At 46.7% G+C, this 25,251-nt stretch overlaps 1 protein-coding gene across 3 annotated transcripts in view; it reads right to left on the bottom strand.

Annotated features, from left to right (window-relative positions):
- Window positions 1–25,251, bottom strand: part of LOC135908084 (juvenile hormone acid O-methyltransferase-like) — a 178,468-nt gene that overhangs the window by 88,401 nt on the left and 64,816 nt on the right. Inside the window, exon 1 of one of the 3 annotated variants that reach the window (XM_065439832.2) lies at window positions 9,897–9,996. The exons of the other annotated variants lie outside the window; for them this stretch is intronic. The gene's annotated coding sequence lies outside the window, so the exon portion shown is untranslated. Of the gene's footprint in view, window positions 1–9,896; window positions 9,997–25,251 lie in introns of those variants that run through there. 3 annotated transcript variants of the gene reach the window in all.

Below are 25,251 nucleotides of genomic sequence, written 5' to 3'. Positions count from 1 at the left end.
TTGGGCATGTAGCCAAAGTTTGCATAAAAGATCAACGTTACAAACGATGCGGTGGCGCCCACGATTACAAAACCTGCAAAGCAGATTTTGCTTGCGCTAATTGTGGTGGTGACCATCTAGCGAGTTTCGGTGGCTGCCCCTTCCGTGTAAGCGCCTTACACCGCCGAGTGTCCTTCATTAGTGGTCCCAAACCACAACCTACTGAGAAGCGGATACCTGAAAGTGACGAGTTCGCGGCGTTAGATTCGGAAGTTGAGTTCCCTGCGTTAGAGTCGGAAGTTCGTAGCGTGGTAACAAGCAACGTCAGTGAGCGACTTGAGCCTAGCAAGACGGTAAAGTCCTCTGTGGGTGAGTCGGTTGTTCGATCTGCTGCAGCAAAAAGTGTCCAAGTTTCTCAGCGACCAGATCACAGCCAGACTCGACAACATGGAGGACAATCCCTCGCCTCAAAAGATATGAAGAAACCAGCTGCAGTGGCCAAGAGTGGGTCCCAGTCCGCAACTTTTGTTGAAGTTGTGAGGCAGTGCGTCCAGCAAAATAAGGAGCTCAAAAAACAGGACCAGTCCGACCTTCTGCAAGTTTTGTTTGAAGTCCTGCGTTCATGTTCAAGCGATGCAGACTGGCACCCTGAAGAACTTTCTACAGCTCGTTCTTTCCTTTGAGTCCACCTGATTAATACCTTCGCAGCGACCTTTGCCTTTTAATATGGCTAGTCTTCTTCAACCTCGTGCAATTAAAAATCACCGGAAAGTGCCGTTTATTATGCAGTGGAACTGCGCTGAGATTATAAGTCGATTAGCAGAACTTAAATTATTTCTGAAAGATACGCGTGTTCCAGTATTGGCCCTCTCGGAGGCTGGCCTACCAAGCGGGAGATTGTTTACTGGATATGCCGCCCATAAGAATTGCAGCATAAAGTCATTTCCCGCGGGAAGTGCCGCCCTTTACATACGAAGAGAGATTCCTCATGTGACTTTGAACGTCACCGATCTTTGCACCGATAATATTGAGGTAGCGGCTTAGAGGATACCGCTTGGATTCCGAACTCTTTCTGTCGCATCCGTATACGTGTCTCCGCGGAAGAAGGTAGCAATGGACTTGTTTCTCCAGCAGCTTTGTGACCGTTGCCCAGCGCCCCAAATTGCCAGCGGGGACTTCAATGCCCATCACTCTGTCTGGGGTGACATGAACACAGATTCCCGCAGACGCAAACTTGTAGAAGTTATCGACAGTTTGGACCTGTGCGTGGCCAATGACGGAAGTCCCACTTTCTTCCGGCCTCCAGCCTCAGCCACATCTATAGACATAACCTTGCATTCATCGGACGTCCGCGTGAAGTGGTCAACTGCATCTGACCGCATGGGAAATGATCACTATTCAATTTTAGTGTTTACTGCCGACTTTCATATGCGCGGCGCTAAAATTAGCCATGTTGTTAATTGGGAACAGTACAGGGAGCAACTTGCATGTGTTCCTGGTGATGTGATAGACAAAATGATTTCTGGTAAGATGGCTGCTACCCCAGCGGTCAAGTTGCCTAATCATTTTCCGACTCCGGATTTAAAACTCAAGAACCTTTGCGCAGCACGCAGAAGGGCGGAGCGACAACTGATGCGGAAGAAGGATGACAGATCCTTGAAAATGACCTTCAATAGTCTTACCTCGGCTATTCGACGCCATAAGAACAAGCTCTGTAGGTCGCAGTGGGCGCCCTTCTGCGATAGCTTGACGGCTTTCTCACCGATGACGAGAATTTGGCCAGACATTGGCAGTCTTGCTGGTGATTCTCGTCCTAGTAAACCTTTCGAAGCGCTTGCACTGCGCAAGCAGAAACCTCTCGTGTGCTTGGCAGAAGAATTTGCAGATGCATTTGTAAGTGTAAGTTCAGGAGTTTATCCCTGCGCTCTGCCTGCAACATATACGTCTGTGACTTCGAGAGCTACAGACAGCACTCAGCAGCCTTCGGCGTCGATGTGCACCAGGTCCTGATGGCATCACCAACCCGATGATGCAGAACCTACCTCTGGAACACCGGAAGATGCTCCTAGGCTATCTCAATCGAGTGTGGGAGACTGGCGACGTTCCTCCTTCATGGAAGGTGGCTTGTGTTGTCTCAGTGCTGAAGCCCGGAAAGAAAATGAGAGACTTACCCCCGTATGCAGAAATGCAACTTAAGTTGAAGCCCATGCTTGACTTGATCTGAGTGACGCCTATCGGGAACGCGCCGAAGGAAACGCAGTGAGCGTCTTTGGGCACGTTAACGCCAGGCGTCATCTAAATCAAGTCAAGCATGTGCTTCGACTTAAGTTGCATTTCTGCATACGGGGGTTAGCCTCGTATCGTCCTGTATCACTGACGTCATGCGTGGCTAAGCTCATGGAGAAGCTGGTAAGTAAGCGTTTATCTTGGTGGCTCGAAGACAGAAGGGCTCTGCCAACATGCATGACTGGATTCCGAACAGGTTTAAGCGCGCAAGGTAGCGTTTTGGACTTGATAAGCCATATTGAACATCATAGAGCTTTCGGCTTTTCAACACTAGTTATTTTCCTAGACGTATAAGGCTTATGATAGCGTCCTTGAGAGCTCAATACTAAATAGTTTGCAGGCCATGGGCGTACAGGGCTATCTTCTGCAATTCATTCACTCATTTATCGGTGATCGTAAAAGTCAAGTGCGGTTAGGAAGTACCACAAGCACCGAAAGAGTGGTATCGCGAGGTGTACCTCAGGGAAGTGTTCTTAATTTCCCCAACGCTCTTTAACGTTGTAATGGCTGGTCTTCCCGCTGAAGTGCAAAAACGTTGCAGGCATATCCATATGTCGATATACGCAAAGGACATTTGTCTTTGGTTAACCGGATATCAATACAAGCGTTTAGCTTTGAAAGCTCGACAGGCATTAGTTTCAGTACACAATTACCTTCGAGGTGTTGGATTGACTCTCTCGGTGGGAAAATCTGGCTTCATCATGTTTCCAGGTTAGAGGAAGAAGGTATGCGCGGCTGAAGATAAACCTTGATCAATCTTGCCTTCGGCAATTGAAGCACAAGCGCTTTTTGGGCGTCATTATTGACTACCGCCTACAGTGGCAACGAGCTGTGGACTCGGTTGTGACATCGATATCTTCGCGTCTCAATGTGATCCGTAAAGTTGCAAGTGAGCAATGGGGAAATCACCCATCTTCAATGATCAGGTTGCACGATGCACTAGTGACGAGTCGAATAATGTATCAGCTCCCTTTAATTTCCCCTTCGCATCACCGCTAGAACGACTTGAGGTTCTGCACAGAAAGGGCCTAAAAAGGGCTCTTGGCGTTCCGCAGACTGCTCCTAACAGTGCAGTACTTTATGAATGTCTATCGAGACCTCTTAGCATAGTCGCTTCACAAAGGTTATTGATGCAAATTGGCCGCCTCAAACAGACGGCAGCCGGCCGAGCCCTTCTACAGCGCCTTCGAAAGAGATCTGAGTCCCGAGTGCACTTGGCACTAAATACTCTTGGTTACCTCGGGATTGACGCTAGAGGTCGAACTAAGAGGTTGAAACCACCTTGGTCATTCGCGAGCCTCGATTGTTCGTTGACAATTCCTCACGCACGCGCTAAGCGGAGTTCTTCTCTGGCGGCGACGCGTTCGCTGGTACTGGAACATCTTGAGACTGAATATGCACGTCATCTTCAAATCTTTACTGATGGCTATGTGGACAAGGTCAAAGGATCTAGTGCAGTTGCGTTTCACATTCCCTCTTTGAAGTATGACTGGTCTGTTCGCTTCACTGCAGTCGTGTCCTCCACAACGGCCGAAAGCATTGCCATTGAGGCAGCTCTAAAAAACTACGGTTTTGTACGCCTGAACCTGTTGTCGTTATTACAGATTCAAAATCTGCCCTTCAAAGGTTAGAGCACGGGTTTCCTACTGATGCCTTAAGTCTTAGCTCCCTACGCTCGGTGCACAATCTCCATATCAAAGGCTTTTCCATACGTTTCCGATGGGTGCCCTCGCACTTAGGTATCATAGGCGACGAGATGGCGGACAGCCTCGCCCGTAGAGCGCTGTTTGGGAATCCATTGAGAAGAGTGCCTCAAGAGGACAATAGACTCTTCAGAGAAGCGGTGCTATGCCACTTCAGTTGTTTGTGGAGCTCACCTCACAACCCATGTGTGATCAAGGGTCTCAAAAGAAACCAAGCCACTTTACTGCTCCGCATTTGCACGGGCTCTGCTCGTAACCCTGCGTGTATGTATAAGGCTGGCCTGGCTTTATCACCATTATGTTCAACGTGTGGTGTGTGTGGTGACATAGAGCATTACCTAATGTCCTGTACTGCGTATAACGCGGAAAGGAGGGTGTTATTCGGGTCCCTCAAGAAGACAGGAGTTCCTCACAGTTCTCTTCATAACATTGATTTCCCGCGCGGGAACCGGTTGTGTAGGAAGGAGGCCTCTCGCCTTCATTTAAATTACCTACAGGAGACGGATTTGGCCTCCACATGGTTAACTGAGGAGTGACCATTTGTAGTTGTGAGGTCTGTGTCTCATTATGTGATTTATTTATTTTAGGTGTCGCTACGGTGGAGCAATTGCCGGCAGCAACTGCAAGGCTGATCCCCCCAGCAGCCTACAACTCAACTCGAAATCATCTGTTTTCTTTGTATTTTACGGTATTCTTTGGGATGAGTCGGGTATTTTCTACGCCATGTATGTAAAAGAGAATACGGTGTGTTTGTAACACCGCCCATTAACCACTTTCGTACATTTCACCTCTACACACTGTTTTCCTATGAAGTATAAATACCAAAATGACATTTCGTTGGAATTTACTTTTTATTTCAGCTGATACCCTTCGGTGGAACTTCGTACGGTAACTATTGCTGTTTACTTGGCACCACAAAATTGGATGAATGCACAAAAAGCCCGGAACGAGCATTCATACAGAGCAAAATAAACATTTCCTTGGTGGCGATGCGAGCAGCCGTACCGATCAGACGCACGTTCGCATCGCTCCGACGTTTTTGAAGCTTCGGGCCCGGAAGTTTTTGGGCTAGGCTTCCAAAGATGGATGGGCCGCCACCTTCATGTTCCTCGACACCCCAGGATAACCTCTCCAAAGTTTCCACATCAACGACTGCTCCAGAAAACCAGTTGGAATCATCGGGCACGCCCACTGCCGGTGGCAACATGGCTTCCGAGCAGCTGCAGCAAGACGCGAAGGCAGCATCGCTTCAGAGCGGTGGCACAGCTAACGCGACGGAATCTTCCGAGCTGCTTGACGCCGATGCAAGCATGCCGGATGCGGATGACGAATACAGCCAAGGGGTTGCGACGATACCTGTCTCTAATTTCTTTTCCCTTCATGCCACGGAAAACGCGCCTGGAAAGAGCCGTTCTCAGGTAGGATCTTGCAATTTTCCATCTGCGAAATTTGCCACGAAATCAAGGTGGCCGTTCTGCGATCCCCAGATAGTTCAACACAACGAATGCGTCGCGAGTAAAAAGCACGGCCATCAGCTTAGCAGCTCAAACTCAGCTAACAACGCCCGCAGCGCAAATGCGTTTTTCCAAGTGCAGGTCCGTGCGTCAGCTTCCAGGGCCACTTTGTCAGGCAACTTTGCTGATAATGGGCAAACTGAAGAGGATGATTGGCAATATATTGGATTAAGCGGTTGGATACTTTGTTTGCAAAAATGTACTTTACTTTGTTTGAGCTGCTACTTGTCCTCGCGGGTGACGTCGAGCAGAATCCCGGCCCAATGTCGAAGGTTGAGGCAGACGCCTTCGCTGCTGCCTTGGAACGAATAAGTAAGCTTGAAGACGCCGTGACTGCTATGCAAGCCGATTGTAAAAATTTCCAAAAAAGACAGGCAGCTGCTTTGGAAACTGCACGCAAACATGCAGAAAATGAGAAGGCTTTGCGCAGTGACTTGATACGTGCGAACGAGGAACGCGCTGCCGCCGTAAACGAAATTAAAGTGCTAAATACGAAGCTAGTAGCGTTGGAATCATCTGTGCCATCTCAACCAGCTGGGGATTCTGGAACGTGTTTGGAAACATTGCGTGACGTTTCGAATCAGCTGTATAAAATATCTTCTAGATGTGAAAATGCGGAAAACCGTATGCGACGATCCAACCTGCTCTTCTTTGGAATAGCAGATGAGGCTAAGGAAAACTGGGCAGCTTCAGAAAAAAAAGTGATACAATTTTGCTCCGAAAAATTGGGTACGGAATTCACGACTGCGCAGTTTGAGAGGGTGCACCGATTAGGGAAGTTTGCGGAAGGCAGGGTGAGGCCTATTATTGCGAAAATGACGTTTTTCAAAGACAAAGGCCGTATCTTGTCTTCTGCACGAAAACTGAAAGGGTCTGGTTTTTCAATTCGCGAGGATTTTTCGCCAGCTACCCGGCAGGCAAGAAAGCAGCTAATTGCTTTTGCGAAAACTGAAGCAAAGCCATTTACGTTGTCAACCGATCGACTACGAATTGGGGATGCCATTTATATTTTCGATAGCACTCGGAATACAGTTGTTCCTTGTGTTAAATAGCAGCAAACCACACTGCATGATGTGAACTGTAAGAAGTCAAAGTTACCTGTCATCGCACCATCATTATCAATATCTTTCACAAATATCCGAAGTCTGTTGCCTAAACGCGACGATATTGCCTCATTTCTTGATGACTGCAGTTCAGATATTCTTGTTCTCACTGAAACATGGCTACACTCTGAAATAACAGATAATGAAATATTTCCACATGATAGCACATATAACATTTTAAGGTGTGATCGGACCGAAAAGAGAGGTGGTGGCGTACTCCTTGGGATCAAAAGAACAGTTACCTCACAAGTTATTAATGTAGATTCTAGTATTGAGATAGTATGGGCTGAATGTCAAACCTACAGAAAGAAGCTACTGATAGGATGTTGTTATCGTCCTCCCGATGCAAACCAGTACTTTCTTGTCGAACTGCGCAATAGTATTTCTAAAGCCCTTGAGCTCTCTCAGGCTGATATCATCTATGTTTTTGGCGACTTTAATTTTCCTTTGATCGACTGGAATAACCTATCATCCTCTTGTCATACATCAATGGAGTTCATTTCTTTAATGTTAGATTTCAATTTATTCCAAATAATTACCCAGCCCACCCGTGGCACTAACATTTTAGATTTAGTTTTCACTAACACCCCTGAAACAATTGGTGAAGTTGTTTGCTTAGACGGTTTCAGTGATCACAAGCTACTACAACTTACTCTTAACATTCCCTTGAAGTATACACGCGTCTCAAACAAAATCCTCCGTGATTACAACAGGGGAGACTATGGCAATATTAACAAAGAACTTGAGACTTTTCTTTCTGGCACCTTTCTAGCTTCGTTTTCTGCTCGGTCAGTCAACGAAAACTGGCTTCTGTTTAAGGAAAAGCTGTGTGCTTTAGTGGAAACGTATATCCCCCAAATAAGAATAACAGGCGATAGACAGAACCCTTGGTTCACCAAGCACCTTCGACGGCTCAGAAACAAGAAGAAAAGGCTATACGCAACTGCAAAGCGTACAAACTCACCCGTGGTATGGGACAAATATAGCTCATTTTCGAAAGTTTACTGTTCATCTTTAAGATAGGCTAAAGAAAAATACTACTCTCAAGATCTACCTTCACTACTTAAAAACAACCCCCGAAAATTCTGGCAGGTGATTTCACCCAATAGTGGCTCACAACACATCTCACTAAATGATAGGAATCAAGCTCCAATCAGTGCCAAGGAATGCCCAGTCGTCTTTAATGAATTTTTTTCATGCATATTCACAATAGAAGACCATTCTAATCTGCCGGAAGTCACTGATCTAGATTACCAGTACATGCAATCCATCGATGTAACAGAGGATGGTATCACAGGTCTCATAAATAACCTTAAGTTGACTACTTCTTCGGGTGTCGATAATATTAACTCAAAAATTTTAAAGAATACAGTCACGTTATCTAGCAAATTCTTATGCAATATATTCCGCCAGTCATTGTCATCAGGCCAGCTTCCCTTAGACTGGAAAATTGCAAAAGTGATACCAGTTCACAAAAATGGTAGCAAGAATTCCCCAGAAAACTATCGGCCGATATCATTGACAAGTATTTGCTGCAAAATGCTTGAACATATCATTGCATCTCACATATATCATCATCTGGAATCAAATAATTTTTTCTTTATTAACCAACATGGGTTTAGGAAAGGCTTGTCATGTGAGACGCAGTTACTAGAATTCACTACAGACTTGCATTTTAACATGGACCATAATCTTCAAACAGATTGCTTTTTTCTCGACTTCTCCAAAGCCTTCGACCGTGTGGCTCACTGTCGTTTAATTTCCAAGTTATCCGTTCTCAAATTAGACTGCTTAACGCTCTCCTGGATTCGTAACTTCCTCACAAATCGTCAGCAATTTACAGTCGTTAATAATTTTACGTCACCCCTTGGATATGTCAGTTCCGGTGTACCGCAGGGTAGCGTACTAGGACCCTTGCTTTTTCTTATTTACATCAATGATCTGCCCAATAACATCTCATCCTGCATGCGTGTTTTCGCCGATGATTGTATAATATATCGACCCATTCGCAGCCTTGATGACCATCGCATTCTTCAAGAGGACCTTCATCTCGTTACCAAATGGTGTGAAGACTGGCAAATGAAACTTAACTCATCTAAATGCCAACTAATGACATTCACGCGAAAAACAACAACTCATAGGTTTTCCTATTATATCAACTCAAATATAGTATCTCAGGCATCAGCATATAAATATCTAGGTGTAAATCTTACACCGAGCCTTTCCTGGGCCTTTCACATTGCAACCATATGCGCAAACGCTTCCAAATCTCTTGGGTATATTCGCCGCAACTTGCGTAATTGCCCGTCTAACATCCGTAAATTAGCATTCGTATCATTTGTACGCCCTCAGCTCGAATTCGCGTCCCCTATATGGTCTCCCTACCATGAATACCTAATCCACATGTTAGAAGCCATCCAAAACCGAGCTAGTCGATTTATTTCCCGAAATTACAGCTACCAGTCAAGCATTACTCAAATAAAACTCGACCTTTCACTTCAATCACTGAGTAGCCGACGTGACATAGCCCTCCTGTCCTTGCTCCATAGATATGTTCACCAAGTCAAGCCACCAAACTTGCCACTGGAACGCGCGTCTTGCACATCACGACGACTATATAATGATTTAAGCCTCACTCGCATTTATGGCAACACTAACGCATTTAACTTCTCGGCTTTACCACGAGCGATTCGGTTATGGAATTCGCTTCCTAATAGCACTGTCGCTCACATGAGCAATGATAAATTCAGACAACTACTGAACCTACAGTCTTCATCATAACAAATATATTCATCTGTACATATGTCATGTCATATAATACGTGACTTTCTTGTTATTGTGGTTTCAATTTTGTTTGCTTTATGTACTCGCGCTATGTACGTTATTTCGCGCAAGTGTTACATTGCCTTTTATGTTAGAGTGAATTGCCCTTTTCATTGCTTTCCCGATAACGCTTTGTATTGATTTAGCGTTTTTATTTAAAAAAAAAACACTGTTTGGCAGCATGTGATCATTACAAACATTTTTAGCTCACATTTTTTAGCGCTCATATATATGTTTTCTCTTGTCATTTGTTCAATGACGCCCCCCTTACTCAATGCTCCCCTTGGGGCCTGTAAGGTACTTTGAAATAAAAAAATAAATAAATAAATATGTCCGGCGAAAGAACAAAACTACATCCGCCGATCCCATCAGTGTTAAACACACTGTCATAATTAAGCTCACCTCGCCTGGACTACTAGGCACTTTGCCAGCACACTGGCTGCATGGAGCCATTGCCGACGAGCTACAGACAATTCATTTTCACTCACACTTTCAAGTATGCCCTCTCGAACGAACCAATGAGTTTTCAGTTGACGTTTCGCACACTCATGCTAGGGACTGTCTTCTCGGACTTCAGTCTCATAATTTCTGGAAGAGAAACACCAATACAGGCTTATGAAACCATTCGCCCGGGCCAGATCCGTGGCGTCATCTATCTTGCCAATGGGCTTACAAGGGAACAGCTTATGGCCGAACTCAAGTGCTACTTGTGCAGGATAGCGAGTGCCAGGACCATGGGTAAGAATGTAGCAGCTCTTATCACCTTTAAAGGCTCTAAACTTCCAGGCAAAATCCATCTATACAGCACTGTCCTACCGGTAATACCTTACCATCCTAAAGCTGCAATTTGTGAGACCTGTCACAAAATCGGGCACCAAAAAATTCGTGCCCGGTAGTGGACCAACGTCAATGAACGGTGTGCGGTCGCCCTGCACATGGCCACCTCGAGATCTGTCCGGCAGAACCCCTATGCCGCCACTGTGGCGGTCAACATGCAGCCACAGACCCGAAGCACCCTGCTCGGCAACTCGCTACGAAAACCCTTAGGAACGGCATTCTGTGCCTGATACGACTGTCCCGAAGAAAGGAGCGTCAGCATCGAGCCGAGCTTCGTCGAGTCAACCAAACGTTTACGCAGGATGCGCAAAAGAACCGTGGCAGTACACAGCGGTCATTCTCGGGGCAATATGTGTTTGGTCCCAAGGACTTCCCTCCAATACCAAACCAGCCACTGTCGAAGACAACAGATAGTAGGCGTAAAGCTAAGCGCCAAGACCTTCGCAAACAATCCACCGAACCTGAGAGCTTTCGTCAAACGAATGCCACTCCATCTTCACAAACAACACCTTTTGAACAACAGGTGACGGTACCCAAGTACGCACGCGCACATAGCGTCTATGCTGAAGCCCTCTGCAATACACGACAAGGTGCAGAAATGCATCCTGTTGCTGGCCGCTCACGCACCGTACGCTTAGACAATGACCAACTTAGACAAATAGTTGAAGTAGTTACCAACGAGGCTATCAAGCGCATGCTTCCACTTTTGGGTACGCCGCAGATTTCTGCAAGACAAGAGACCGGACTTGGGCACTCATTAGCTTCAATTTCGTGGACCTCCCAGTTTAACAATGGCGGGTACTAGTGCGAAAACTCATGGCTATTTTGCTCCGGATTCTACTGTTTTGTTCATACAATGGAACTGCCGGGGAATCCGGCGTAAACGAGCAGAACTCCAGAGGAGACTGTCCATCACGCGCACGCTTCCGATAGCTACCTTACTTCAGGAGACTAGTACTAATAGCCCTAATCTAATGGTATACAAGCCTTATTGCACCCCTTCCATTCAACACCGACGTCCTGGGCCAGGATCGTGGAGGGCGCCTGCAGTAGCCAATGAATGGGCAAGCATGCGTTCTTGCCCTCTCACACGCCACCCACACAGAGCTTGATACTTCCGCGTCGTGCACGCAGACGCAGGAGGTAGCGCGAGTGTGCATCTCTCTAGACGGTGACCAACAGGCCTTGGTGCTTTCGGTTTGTGCCAGGTCATTCGGCACTGCGACGTATCGAGTGGATATATTTTTTGTGGCACATTATTTAAGAATACACCCACAGAATCACGTTCTAGTTGGGGACGATTTCAACGCCATGCACACATTCTGGAACTACCACCAGTCAGATGCTCGTGGAAGACACCTATGGCAGCACATTGCCAAAGCCAAACTAATCACCGTCAATGAACTAACGTTACCCACTCGCCTTTGCCAACACGGAGGCAAGCAAGATACTTCTCCAGACCTGACACTAGTTTCTCATCCCCAAGAAATTGTATGGACGTGGGCTGAAGATGTCATGGACAGTGACCAGTACCCAGTGGTGGTCACTGAAATCATAGTTCCTCAAGGCACTGTCATATCTCCCGCTCTTTTTAACATTGCCACGTCAGGCCTCCCACCAATGCCGACACGATACCCGGTCTTAATTATGCCGTGTATGCGGACGATATAACCCTGTGGACCAACTCACGGCCCCCTAGCGAGCGAGAACTAGCCCTGCAGGCAGGCCTCAACGCCGTTCATGACTACAATAAGGAGTGTGGCATGCAAACCTCACCGCAGAAAACCGAGTACGTGGCTGTCATTAATGGACTGTGGCTGCAAGCCGAGGCCGAACGCGACCTTCTCTCCCTTTGTTTAGGGGACTCTGTCAGGGACACCTCGAGGGCGGCAATCTGGGGAACTTCAACAACGCCATCGCATAGAGGAGCCCGTCTCAAGGGATGAATTTCGGCAAGCTCTCAATGCAGATGACGCTCCCACCCATTTAGATCTTATCATCAGTCGAATTAACGATGCTAAGAAGAAAGCTACAACAAAGCTTTCAGTTAAATTCGATGCCCCGAAGCCGGATTCCCATCTTTTGAGCCTGTGGAATCGTAGGCTTCATGCTCTAAAGGCGTATCGTAGATCTAGTTGCACAGCTCTTCGCTGGAGCACGCTTTCTCGCATTACTCAGGCGATTGAGCGGTATACCATGCAACTCGCTCTCAGAGGTTGGCAGCTGCTGTGCCACTCGCTTAATGGCACAGGTAACTTGTCGAAGGCCTGGCGAATATTTCGTGCTATCCTCTGACGCAAGCCACGAAATTCACTCTCCCAAAGCATAGCTCTGAAAATGAACGTCTCCCCGGCTGAGCTAGCTATTGAAGCAGGGAAGGTCTTTTTTCCCCAACCAGAAAATGTAGGTGCCCTGCCTGCGGACACCTCATCAGACAAATCCCACGAATACAACGTCCCCTTCACGTTGGATGAACTAGAGGCAGCACTGTATGACTCTAACCACAATAGCACCCTGGGCCGGATGGAATACGTTATTCAACGTTTCTGAACCTTCCCAAATCGTGTAAACTGGCCCTCTTGAAAGTGATAAATGAACGTTCGATCAACAGTGATCTTCCCCCTGCCTGCAAGAAATCAGAGGTGATATTGATTTCAAAATCTGGCAGGCCAACTCGGTCATTACAAGAGTTCAGGCCAATTTCCTTAACGTCTAACGTTTGTAAAGTGATGGAACGCTTTACGTAGACTTCAATGGTACTTAGACAAACATAACATTCTGTCTGCTATGCAAGTAGAATTTCGCCGTGAGCTCTGCGCGCAAGGTATTCTCAGAAGGCTTCACAGGCACGTTCTCGCATACCCTAGCAGCACACAGCTCCGGGTAATGGTTGCAGTCGACCTCAAAAAGGCGTTTGATTCCGTGCCCCACACTACCATACTTCACCGACTTCAGGTGGTGGGAATAGGAGGGAATCTGTACCGTTTCATGAAAGCATTTCTTGAGGACGGAACATTCGCAGTGATGGTTGGGGATACGATCGGTGAATGGCAACATAATGAAATCGGAGTTCCTCAAGGTGCTGTCATATCTCCCGCTCTCTTTAACGTTGCCATGTCAGGCCTCCCACCAATGCTGACATCGATACCCGCTCCTAATTATGCCCTGTATACGGACGATATAGCCCTGTGGACCGACTCGGCGCCCCCTGGGGAGCAAGAACTTGCCCTGCAGGCAGGCCTCAATGCCGTCCACGACTACATTAAGGAGTGTGACATGCAAACCTCACCGCAGAAAACCGAGTACGTGGCTGTCAATAATGGACCGTGGCTGAGAGCCGAGGCCGAACGCAACCTTGTCTCCCTTTATTTAAGGGACTCCGTCATTTGCCGAAAACAAATAATCAGCATACTCGGCATGTTAATTGATGAAGATGGAGGAGCCAAAAGCTGGCTTCGTGGCACAGTTCTTAGTTGCCATCAGGCCTTACACCTTATCCACCGCGTCTCAGCGCGTGGGTGGAAAATTGCAGAAGTTGGGCTCTCCCAAATAGCCCTAGCTCTCGTCACATCAAAAGTACTATACGCACATCTTTCATCATCATCATCATCATCATCATCATCATCAGCATGGTTACGCCCACTGCAGGGCAAAAGCCTCTCCCATATTTCTCCAACCACCCCGGTCATGTACTAATTGTGGCCATGCCGTCCCTGCAAACTTCTTAATCTCATCCGCCCACCTAACTTTCTGCCGTCCCCTGCTACGCTCCCCTTCCCTTGGAATCCAGTCCGTAACCCCTAATGACCATCGGTTATCTTCCCTCCTCATTACATGTCCTGTCCATGCCCATTCCTTTTTATTGATTTCAACTAAGATGTCATTAACTCGCGTTTGTTCCCTCACCCAATCTGCTCTTTTCTTATCCCTTAACGTTACACCTATCATTCTTCTTTCCATAGCTCGTTGCGTCGTCCTCAATTTGAGTAGAACCCTTTTCGTAAGCCTCCAGGTTTCTGCCCCGTAGGTGAGTACTGGTAAGACACAGCTCTTATACACTTTTCTCTTGAGGGATAATGGCAACCTGCTGTTCATGATCTGAGAATGCCTGCCAAACGCACCCCAGCCCATTCTTATTCTTCTGATTATTTCTGTCTCATGATCGGGATCCGCAGTCACTACCTGCCCTAAGTAGATGTATTCCCTTACTACTTCCAGTGCCTCGCTGCCTATTGTAAACTGCTGTTCTCTTCCGAGACTGTTAAACATTACTATAGTTTTCTGCAGATTAATTTTTAGACCCACTCTTCTGCTTTGCCTCTCCAGGTCAGTGAGCATGCATTGCAGTTGGTCCCCTGAGTTACTAAGCAAGGCAATATCATCAGCGAATCGCAAGTTACTAAGGTATTCTCCATTAACTTTTATCCCCATTTCTTCCCAATCCAGATCTCTGAATACCTCCTGTAAACACGCTGTGAATAGCATTGGAGAGATCGTATCTCCCTGCCTGACGCCTTTCTTTATTGGGATTTTGTTGCTTTCTTTATGGAGGACTACGGTCGCTGTGGAGCCGCTATAGATATTTTTAAGTATTTTTACATATGGCTCGTCTACACCCTGATTCCGTAATGCCTCCATGACTGCTGAGGTTTCGACAGAATCAACTGCTTCCTCGTAATCAATGAAAGCTATATATAAGGGTTGGTTATATTCCGCACATTTCTCTATCACCTGATTGATAGTGTGAATATGATCTATTGTTGAGTAGCCTTTACGGAATCCTGCCTGGTCCTTTGCTTGACAGAAGTCTAAGGTGTTCCTGATTCTATTTGCGATTACCTTAGTAAATAATTTGTAGGCAACGGACAGTAAGCTGATCGGTCTGTAATTTTTCAAGTCTTTGGCGTCCCCTTTCTTATGGATTAGGATTATGCTAGCGTTTTTCCAAGATTCCGGTACGCTCGACGTTATGAGGCATTGCGTATACAGGGTGGCCAGTTTCTCTAGAACAATCTGCCCACCGTCCTTCAACAAATCTGCTGTTACCTGATCCTCCCCAGCTGCCTTCCCCCTTTGCATATCTCCCAAGGCTTTCTTTACTTATTCCGGCGTTACCTGTGGGATTTCGAATTCCTCTAGGCTATTTTCTCTTCCATTATCGTCATGGGTGGCACTGGTACTGTATGAATCTCTATAGAACTCCTCAGCCACTTGTACTATCTCATCCATATTAGTAATGATATTACCGGCTTTGTCTCTTAACGCATACATCTGATTCTTGCCAATTCCTAGTTTCTTCTTCACTGTTTTTAGGCATCCTCCGTTCCTGAGAGCATGTTCAATTCTATCCATATTATACTTCCTTATGTGAGCTGTCTTATGCTTGTTGATTCACATCACATCTTTACATGCGACTTAACGCAACCCAATGCCTTCAGCTTGAGCGCATTAAACGCAAGGCGACGCGCCTGGTTACCGACCTACCACAGTGCTGCCCTATTGCCGACTTACACACATGCAGCAGAATCAATGCCCTGCATGATCAGGCCGAACAGCAATTGCACGGCCAGTGGGTCCATCTATCCACAACGGCGGCTGGTGGTCAGATCCTGTGGACATTAGGCTACAATGTCGATAATCTAGCGCTCATCTCATCTCCTGCCCCACCATGGGAACTTATCGATCTTGTAGATGGTATGCCACTGCCAAAACATGAGTTCCGCTAATCCACGAAGGCGTAAAGCTGCCGCAAAACGCTACGCGAAGATGTCATGCGAGCTAGCCCAAGATGGGGCCATGCCACTTTACACAGACGCCGCTCAGTCTCGAAATGGTGCCGGCGTGGTTTGTCTGTTGATTCCGAATCAGATAACACTGCAGTCCAATGACTTCCCGAGGAACATCTTGAACTCATAGCCATACGCCTTGCCATCGCTCGCATAGTAGATTGACAGAGTCCGGCTCCTTTCACCTATCATGTTTATACTTACTCGCAAGCAGCATACACCGCCTGTCGCTAAGGGGGAGCAGACTATGCCGTTCTTAAGGCCATTCGTGCTGAAGTCCGTCGCCTGCGAGGGGAAGGCTACACCACAATTGTCAAATGGATTCCTGCACATGAAGGAATCACTGGAAACGAAAAGGCACACCGGGACGCGTGCGCTGCAGCTCTTTCCGCACCTTTGACTGGACCCACTGTCGTTTCCGCTTCCTGGGCCCCTGCCGCCTTTACACACCCGATGGCGCCCCCAATGAATAGGGCCGAGACATTGCACCACGCACAGTGCTGCCGCCGGAACATTCTCCAGGATTTGGCCAACCCTGAGAAACTATATCGCCGCCCACCCAGCATATCTCGCAGGATAGAGGCGGTTCTTCTTCGCCGAGCCCAGACCGGCCAGCTTCTGTCACCAGCAAAGCTACACCTCATTAACCCGCACTCACACCCGAGCCCTAAGTGCCCGGCATGCTCCGCCAGAAGTGCGGCCGAACATCCTCTGTAGAGCTGCTCTGCCTTTGACATGGTCCGAGAAAGGACACAACACTCCCTGGGCGGGAACCGACCTGGCACCCTGCAGGAGTGGTTCGATCCGTCATCGCACATCGGGCTCAAGGGCTCAGTCCAGCTTTGGAGGGCTTTTTAGGACTTTTCAAGGACAAGGAAGGGCCTGGCCACCTCTTTGCAGAGCCGACCTCGGGACCACTCCACCTCAAAAAAGAAGAGAGCACCGGTCCCCTTCCTTCTCCCCCCTAAAGCACCCTTTTTCTGCCGCAAGGCCTCGCCTATTAAATTCAGGAATAAAGACGTTTAAAAAAAGATTTCATCATTTCGCAAAGTGTCTTGCGTCTACTTCATGAAATCACAGTTCCACAGATTGATACAGGCTTGTAAAGATCGTTCAAATTCATTTTTTTTGTTAAATAATAAAATGGTTCCGCACAGACCAATGCGGTTGAGCAGTAGAAGCAAAAAAAAAAATGCAGCCCCGATCAGCTCAGCCGGTGTGACGCGTAGCAGCTAGCCCTCAAAACGCCTGCGGCCAAAATCGAAACCGCAAGTCTGGTTCAAGTATTAACGCGCCAACGCGGCGGCTTGGTGCGTTATAGTCTTCGGCCGCTGGGCTCTATCGGAGTGTACGCTCTGGTTGAATTTCTCTCAGTGTGTCCGAACAGCAAACATAACCCCTACGTCGCCATAGACCATCGAGCCAGCCGCAGGCTACAAACCCTCCAGAGCACGTGCTTCAACCTGAGCAGAGCAGACAGACGAACACCAAGTCACTAGGCACGATGAAAGCTTCAGCGTCTCTTGCACTCCTGCAACAACCTCGCGAGCCGGCGATAATTGCCGGATCATCGGTTGAAGACCCAGAAATCCGGCTAGAGACGCCAAGAAAAAGTCGGGACGTAATAACTCGAACTGCGAGAACAAGCTGGTCATATATATTTCTCTTCGTTTGACTCTGCTGGGACATGGTTGGAGAATCGAGTGCCAACCTTAACGTCAAAGGCCCTATTTCACAGTGACTTTTTTCACGCCTTTACGTACGCCCCACGGAAAGGGCTGAGGTCCTTCTAGAAGGCTGAATACACCTACCTAACGAAAAATTGGCCATCTTCACTGAAAAGGTGATCCGCATGTTTCGTCATGCTCACCATGACATGCCAGAAATAAAAAGCTCGTTTCCTGTTGACGACTATGAAGCAAGACGTGAGCCCGTATTCTGAAACGTCTGACTTCCGCGAAACTATCGCCTTGACCACGTTTCCGCCAACGGCGCTCGCAGATTGGCTGTTTTAGCAAAACTGGAAAATAAACAGCGCCATCTGGTAATTTCGGCCTACGTCATTTTAACCTCTTGGAGTCGATGGGTGCTCTCGACATATACTAAATAGACGAACACGTCTTTTGGCGTTCGGTTGGTGGTGGAGTGTAGTAGATATGGGAGGTGTTTGTTTATAGTAGTCTTTTTGGTGGTGTCTTAAACTCGTTGTTTTGTGGCGATATTTGTTGATTCATTTAAAACAAAACATTTCATGCATCCTTTTTAAATTTGTTTTACCTAAAGCGGCCGCATCCAACCGTAGTCGATGCGCAGAACACGTACTGCGGCCACTCCACTCAAAAACAGCACACTAGGTGGATAAAAGAAAAAAAAAGTGCTTGTTTCACATGATGTGCGATCACGTGACTGCGACACGTGTGGGCAATGTTTATAAGAAGCCGTGTTTCTTTCGGAATAAACGTTGTTGAAAGTCAGCGCTTGTGGTGTCTTCCTGTCTCGTCTCTTGTCTACATTTTGCGCTGCTACTAGCAGGATGGAAAACCAACAAGCCCAAGCTGCTATTCTAGAGAGCATACTGGAGCCGCTCTGCACCCGCGCGGTGCGGTCTCGTGCGATGTGAAGCGTTCGGCAGCACGTGTTGGTAGTGCACGCTGACATCACGGGTAAGCAGTCGCTTGATTTATCGAGCATGACTATCACGGAATGCGAACGTTTGTGAATACCGCTCCTGTTTGCCTGAGTAATTCACAGCCGATAGGAGGCCGTCGCTGAACGAGAGAACATGATCGCCATATGGTTATGCACGAGTAAGAGGTGTAAGCACTTAGCACAGGCGACTTGCAGGAGACCAGCGAAGAAATTGTGCATGAGGAGCTGCAGATGATGTTCCCAAAGTGGCAGCTTCAGGTGGCCTGGATCGCTGACGTCGTGAAAAAAGATCTACCGATTATTGGGAGTGCACGAAGTTCAGGCAGAATCACCAGAGCGCAAGCGTTGATCAATGACACGCGCCGCCGTCGATCACCGTTGGGGTTCTCCGCGCTCGCGCCAGGGTCCCATTGCCCCGCGATGCCATCGCCAGCTTCGGTCACCACCGCATCAAGCCCGCCTGTCTGTGAGCCCACGCAACGCACCAAGAAACAAGGACCTATGGTGCGCTCCGGACCACTGTCTGCTGTGCTGTCACTGCGGAGAACCGGGCCACATGTAGGAAAAGACGGAATTCTGAGTGTCCGCGTGGATTATCGTCGGCTGCGCATGATCCAGAAGAAGTGCGTATACCCGCTCCCACGCATAAACAACGCGTTGTACCGGCTTTGCAAATCCAATTATTTCTCATCGATGGATCTCAAGAGTGGCTATTATAAAAGTCGCCGAGGAAGATTTCACAAAGACCATCTGGATCACCCCAGACTACCTCTAGGAGTTCATGCTCATGCCATTAGGGTTGTGGTGTGCGTCTGCAATGTTCCCGCATGGGACGGACACAGTGTTAGCAGAGTTGAAGGAGCAGACCTGTCGGGTGTACTTGAATGACGTGGTCGTCTTCGCCGGGACTTCGGGTGAACACCTAAGGCGGTTTGACACAGTACTATAGTTCATCAAATCATCAAGGCTAAGTCTAAAGCCGGAATGGTTCCGCTTCACCTGAATACGCTGACATTCTGCTCCTGGGCGACGTCATTAGCAAATCAGGAGTCCTTCCTTATGGGCAGAATCCATCTACCATCGCTTACATTCCAGAGCCTGCCGAGAAGAAAGGAATGCGCAGATTCCTTGGCCTGTGTGCCCATTACAGACGCTTCGTCAAATACTTTTCAAGCATCACCGGGCCATTGACATATCTCTCGAAATCTGGCGTCGAGTTCAAGTGAGAAGCACCGAAAATCGAAGCATTCAAAGAGCTTAAACAACACCTGCAGTCACCACCAGTACTCGCCCATTTTGACGAAGACGCTGGCACCAAAATACTCACCGACCCAAGAAGCCCAGGTCTCGCTGCCATCCTAGTACAAAGGAAAGACTGATATAAAAATGGCAGACACCACAAAGAGCTGTCAGCGCTTTGCGGTGTCTACTCTGTTAGTCGAAGAAGTCAAATTATTGTCCATTGTGATGAAACAGACGTGCATAACTAACTAGCTGAGCAGTTAGTCCAGAGAAAATTAGCTAACGTTATCGCCCAGGCAAGACGCGTCGTGTATGTTTTCACTGAGCGCAACACGATCTGTCGTGTACGTTCTCACTGAACCTTGTGTAGATTGCACGCGCCACGCGCAGAGTGTTGCATTTTTTGGAAGGTATGTGAGTTCCAGCGATTACGCTAAAACTTTCGACGAGTAATGTATAAAAGCCCACGCGCTTGACCTGATGATCAGATTTTCGACAATCGCAGGCTGTGCTCGCCACTATCGTTGTGCATAGAGTGTCGCTAATTTTTCTGGGCTCTGTGATGGCACCGTGTCGAATATTTAGATCAGACATCGGATGCAACGTTTGCTAGGTAATTTAAATGTCAAGTTCGAACAATACCTTGTTCTGTAAATAGCGTCGCTACGTTTGCTCTCGTACCGACGCATCCGATCGCTTCAACAAAAACTAAATAATCATCAACGTAGCCTATCGTTTTTAGTGCACCTTCCAACGAAGCGGCAGGGTTATGATTAATCCTGTGCAAGTGTATCTTTCTAAGTATTGGCGCAACGAGGGAACCAATATAAACTCTCGCTCTCTGCGTATACACATTATCCTTTTACGCAACCAGAGTTTAAGCGAAATGTAAAGACAAATATTTCCAGAAAGGCACCATAGGAACACCACACTTGCCTCTCCAAACTCATCCATCACTGCCGCTCCGTGTACAGTGTTGCGCAAGCCTGTGCATAGTTGCAAGGACTACAATGAGTAATCTATGCATATGCTAAAGATTTACAAAGAACAAGAAGTTCCAGGGGCCCGTCACCACAGTTTTCACCAGGGTAATTTATTTATTTATTTATTTGAAAATACTGCCAGCTGCTTTTTAGCAGCCAAAGCAGGAGTGGTACATAGAAAATACAAAGGGATACTGTACAAGCAAAAAAGTCAAAATAAAATTCGAACACAGCAAGCTCACACACACACAGTGCTTCACAGATCATACTTGTACGCTACTGCGCAGAACAATATCTCTGAAACTAATGACATGAGTTGAATAAAAATTCGGTACGAAAGGAATTGCGTGCTTCGCTCACAACTGAGAAATAGCCGATAAGAAAGAGTCAACAGTACGTTTGTGCGTTACCTCTTGTGGAAGCCTGTTCCATTCTCTTATCGTTCTAGGAAAAAATGAAAATTGATAAGCGATAGTTCTAGCCTGGGGTACAATAAGGGTAAGTTCGTGCTTTCCGCGGGTACTTCTACACGTGTTAAATTGTAAGTATTCCTCAAAATTCATTTTAGTTTGGCCGTTCACTATCGTGTAAAGCATCTTCAGACGGTGTAGCTTACGGCGTTCTTCCAGTGTTGGAAGGCCAGACCTTGAACGGAGATCAGATAGTGATACTTGTCTTCCGTAGGCATTAAAAATAAACCTGAGTGCCTTTTTTTGTACTTTTTCCAGCCTATCTGTATCAGTTTTAGTGTGTGGGTCCCAAACGACATCACCATATTCAAGTAGAGGACGCACCAGTGAAGTATAACCAACTAGTTTCGTCTTGCTTGTACAGTGCTTCAGACGTTGCCGCAGTAACCATAGTCTTTTTGAGGCTGTCGAAACTATCTTTTTAATGTGCGCACTCCATCTTAAATCGCGAGATATTTCAATGCCCAGATATTTAAACGTATCAACAAGAGTAACGCCAACGTCGTTAATTTTGTATGCATGCGATAGTGGACTCTTCTTTTTTGTTACGGTCATTTGGGAGCACTTAGGGATATTTAGGCTCATTTTCCAGGTCTGGCACCAATTAGCAATTGAGGTTAGAGAATTACTTAAGAGTAATTGATCATCTTTAGTTTGAATGGCATGATAAACAACACAGTCATCCGCAAAAAATCGGCATTGTACAGCAGTGTCAAGTGAGAGATCATTCAGATAAATAAGAAAAAGTAATGGTCCAAGGACGGACCCTTGAGGTACGCCTGAAAGTACTGGAAGCATTGATGATTTAGAGTCACCTATTTGAACATATTGTTGGCGATGCGTTAGGTAAGAGTCGAGCCACCTCAGAATACGCTCATTTCTAAAGAGATGCTTTAGTTTTAATATCATTTTGGAATGCGACACGCGGTCAAAGGCTTTTTCAAAGTCTAGAAAGATTATGTCGACCTGGCCACTGTTATCAAGAACTGCAAACAAATCATTAGTAATATGGAGTAACTGTGTCACTGTTGAAAGGCCACGCCTGAATCCGTGTTGACTGTTCATGAAGAAATTGTTGCCTTCTAGGAAGCTGCTTAAATGTTTGAAAAGGAAATGTTCTAGTACTTTGCTAGCTGTGCACAACAACGACACCGGGCGATAGTTAGTTACTGTGAGCTTATCGCCAGTCTTGTGTATTGGTACAATTTTGCCTATTTTCCAGTCGGAAGGAACTTCTCCTTTCTCCAAACTTTTGCTAAAAATAACATAAAGATACTTGGCACACCACTCCGCGTATCTAAACAAAAATGCATTGGGGATTTCGTCGGGTCCCGAAGATTTCCTAATGTCTAAGCTAAGCAATGCTGAAAAAATACCTTCTTCTGTGATTATTAGCTCTGGAAGTTCATACATAGTTGCGTGGCTGAAATCTATATTGTTATCGGCACTGCGCAGAAAAACGGACGAAAAATAGTCGTTGTATGCCGTTGCTATACAAGTTGGGTCAATGACGTCCTTATCGTGTATTTTCAATTTGTTAACTGGTTCCTTCTTTTGCGTCAAGTGAAGCCAAAACTTTCTCGGATCGCTGGAAAGAAAGTTGTGCATTTTGACGTTAAAAAAAGTGAATCTGGACGATTTTATTTTCGAACGCAAGTCCGATCGCAGCTCAGCCAAGGTGCCGCTATCTCTCTGGTTTTTAGACGATAATCGTTTTACGCGCCGCTTTATATGAATGATTTCGCGCGTTATCCAGGGGCTTCGACGTTTGCTATTATGTTTTTTCGGGATATATTTGTTCATGCAATGACGCACCGAACATTTGAAGTGCTGCCACAAACTATTAACAGTTGTAAAGTTTCTGTGGCACTGTAAAAAGAAATCATAGTCTAGTTCTAAGAAATCGAATATGCTGACATCGTCTGCATTATTAAAATCATAGTAGGTCCTTGGCTTGTTGCGCTCAGCTTTACGCCACAGTTGGCTTTTAAAAAGGACAGAGAAATGGTCCGATATACCGGGCACTATATCAACAGTATAACCTAGTTGACTGACATTTTCGGATATGAAGACGAGGTCGAGAATCGAACTTGATACGGCAGTCTGGCGCGTTGGGGTATGCACTACCTGGTGTAGATCGAACGCATATGCGATGTCTAGCAACAGATCCGCGTGATGGCATGTTGAAGTAGCACACATCAAGTCCCAGTCTATATTAGGCATGTTGAAGTCGCCACTCATTATAACGCAACTGTAGCGCTTTTTGTTGTCGTATAGAAAGTCGTGTAGTGCCTCCAGCATAGAAATATCAGCATTGGGTGGCCTATAGACAGCTCCGATAAGTGCGTTTTGGCCGGAAAGTTTGGCAGCTATCCACACCATTTCAATCTGCTTATGGTGTGGGACCAGCGTATACTGAGTGCCTTTCTTTATCAGAAGTGCCACACCTCCCCCTCTTGAACAGCGATCATAACGGATGATTTCATGCGTGACAGGTACAACATCTGCATCACCTATGCTATCGTGAAGCCAAGTCTCTGTTACCACGGTGATGTCAGGATCGTAAGCAATGAGTAAACCTTCTAGATCGTCGCTTTTATTTACAATGCTTCTAGCATTGACATTCATTAAGGATAAAGCTCTTCGTTTGTGAGGAACTGTCGGCTGAGGAGGGGGGTTGTTTGGATTGCATTGTTGGGTGCAATCATCCCAAGAGCGTGGTCATTGCCTAGTAGACTGAACAAGTTCGTTCCGCGCCTCATTCCAAAAGTAAAGGGTCCCATTAATTCTAACCTTGTCGAAAACAAGGATGACTTTATCCCCTTTGGACCTGTTTACTTTGGTACTTGCCCATAGCTTCTTGCGGATAGACTGTACCCTAGGCGAAAAGTCCTCCGAAATACTGAATTCTGTATCTCGCAATTTAGCACAGCTTTTCAAAATCCTAAGTTTGTCTCTCCCATCAACAAGCTTGAGAATAACTGGACGACACTTATTCTTTGTTGGCTTACCGATTCTATGGATTCGTTCAATGCCCACGTTGGGCAGCTTCAACAGGTCGTCAAGGATATTTTTCGATACTGTCCGCTCAAGAGAGGCAATATCCTCCCCTTTTGCTTCCTTTACTCCAAAAATGATGAGGTTACCGCGTCTGCTTCGGTTCTCGAGGTCGTCAATCTTCAAAAGTAAGCTGTCGACTGTCTCTTGCAAGGCATCAACTTTACTCGTATATTTGGTGACCGTTGAAGCTAAGTTATCCAATTTCATGTCAATGGCGTTCAATTTGTCGGTAGACTCTTTAAGTTTACTGTTCGTTGTTTGCTTGAGGTCTCGTATGTCGTCGAGTATGATTTTAAGAATGTCATCAGTAGAAGGACCCGGATTAGATTCAATGTCCCCACAACATGGTAACAGATTAACAAAACAGTGATACATCATCAATGTAAGATCAAAAATGGACCGTGGGCACGGCAGAAGCAAGAGGCATACGTTGTTGCTACGGTAAGAATGAACCAAATGGTCCTGCCTCACCTGCACAATAAACAAGAAGGGATTCGTGAGACGCATGGTCTCGGTGCCTCCGCCGTGCCCACTGGTCGTGATCCGTGCACTGCAGTCCTTTAAGTACACCCATGTAGGAGACGTAGATGACGTTGGTGTCACGTGAACGTCTGGCGTAGCTCTCCAACCGCGCAGGCTCCATAGACAATCGTCGGCACCATGAATCGATGTGTCAAACCCGGCAACTTGATGCGCAGTCGTAGTGGCATTTGGTTGATTGTCGGTGTTCAGTTCCTCGGCCGGTACAGGTGAAAAAGTGAAAAGGACGGCCTGCACAATAAACAAGAAGGGATTCGTGAGACGCATGGTCTCGGT

This window comes from Dermacentor albipictus, chromosome 5 (assembly GCF_038994185.2).
Source record: "Dermacentor albipictus isolate Rhodes 1998 colony chromosome 5, USDA_Dalb.pri_finalv2, whole genome shotgun sequence".
NCBI classification, from domain to species: Eukaryota; Metazoa; Arthropoda; class Arachnida; order Ixodida; family Ixodidae; genus Dermacentor; species Dermacentor albipictus.
Note: the sequence above shows the minus strand (reverse complement) of the source record. Positions and strands in the feature narration are given on the sequence as shown.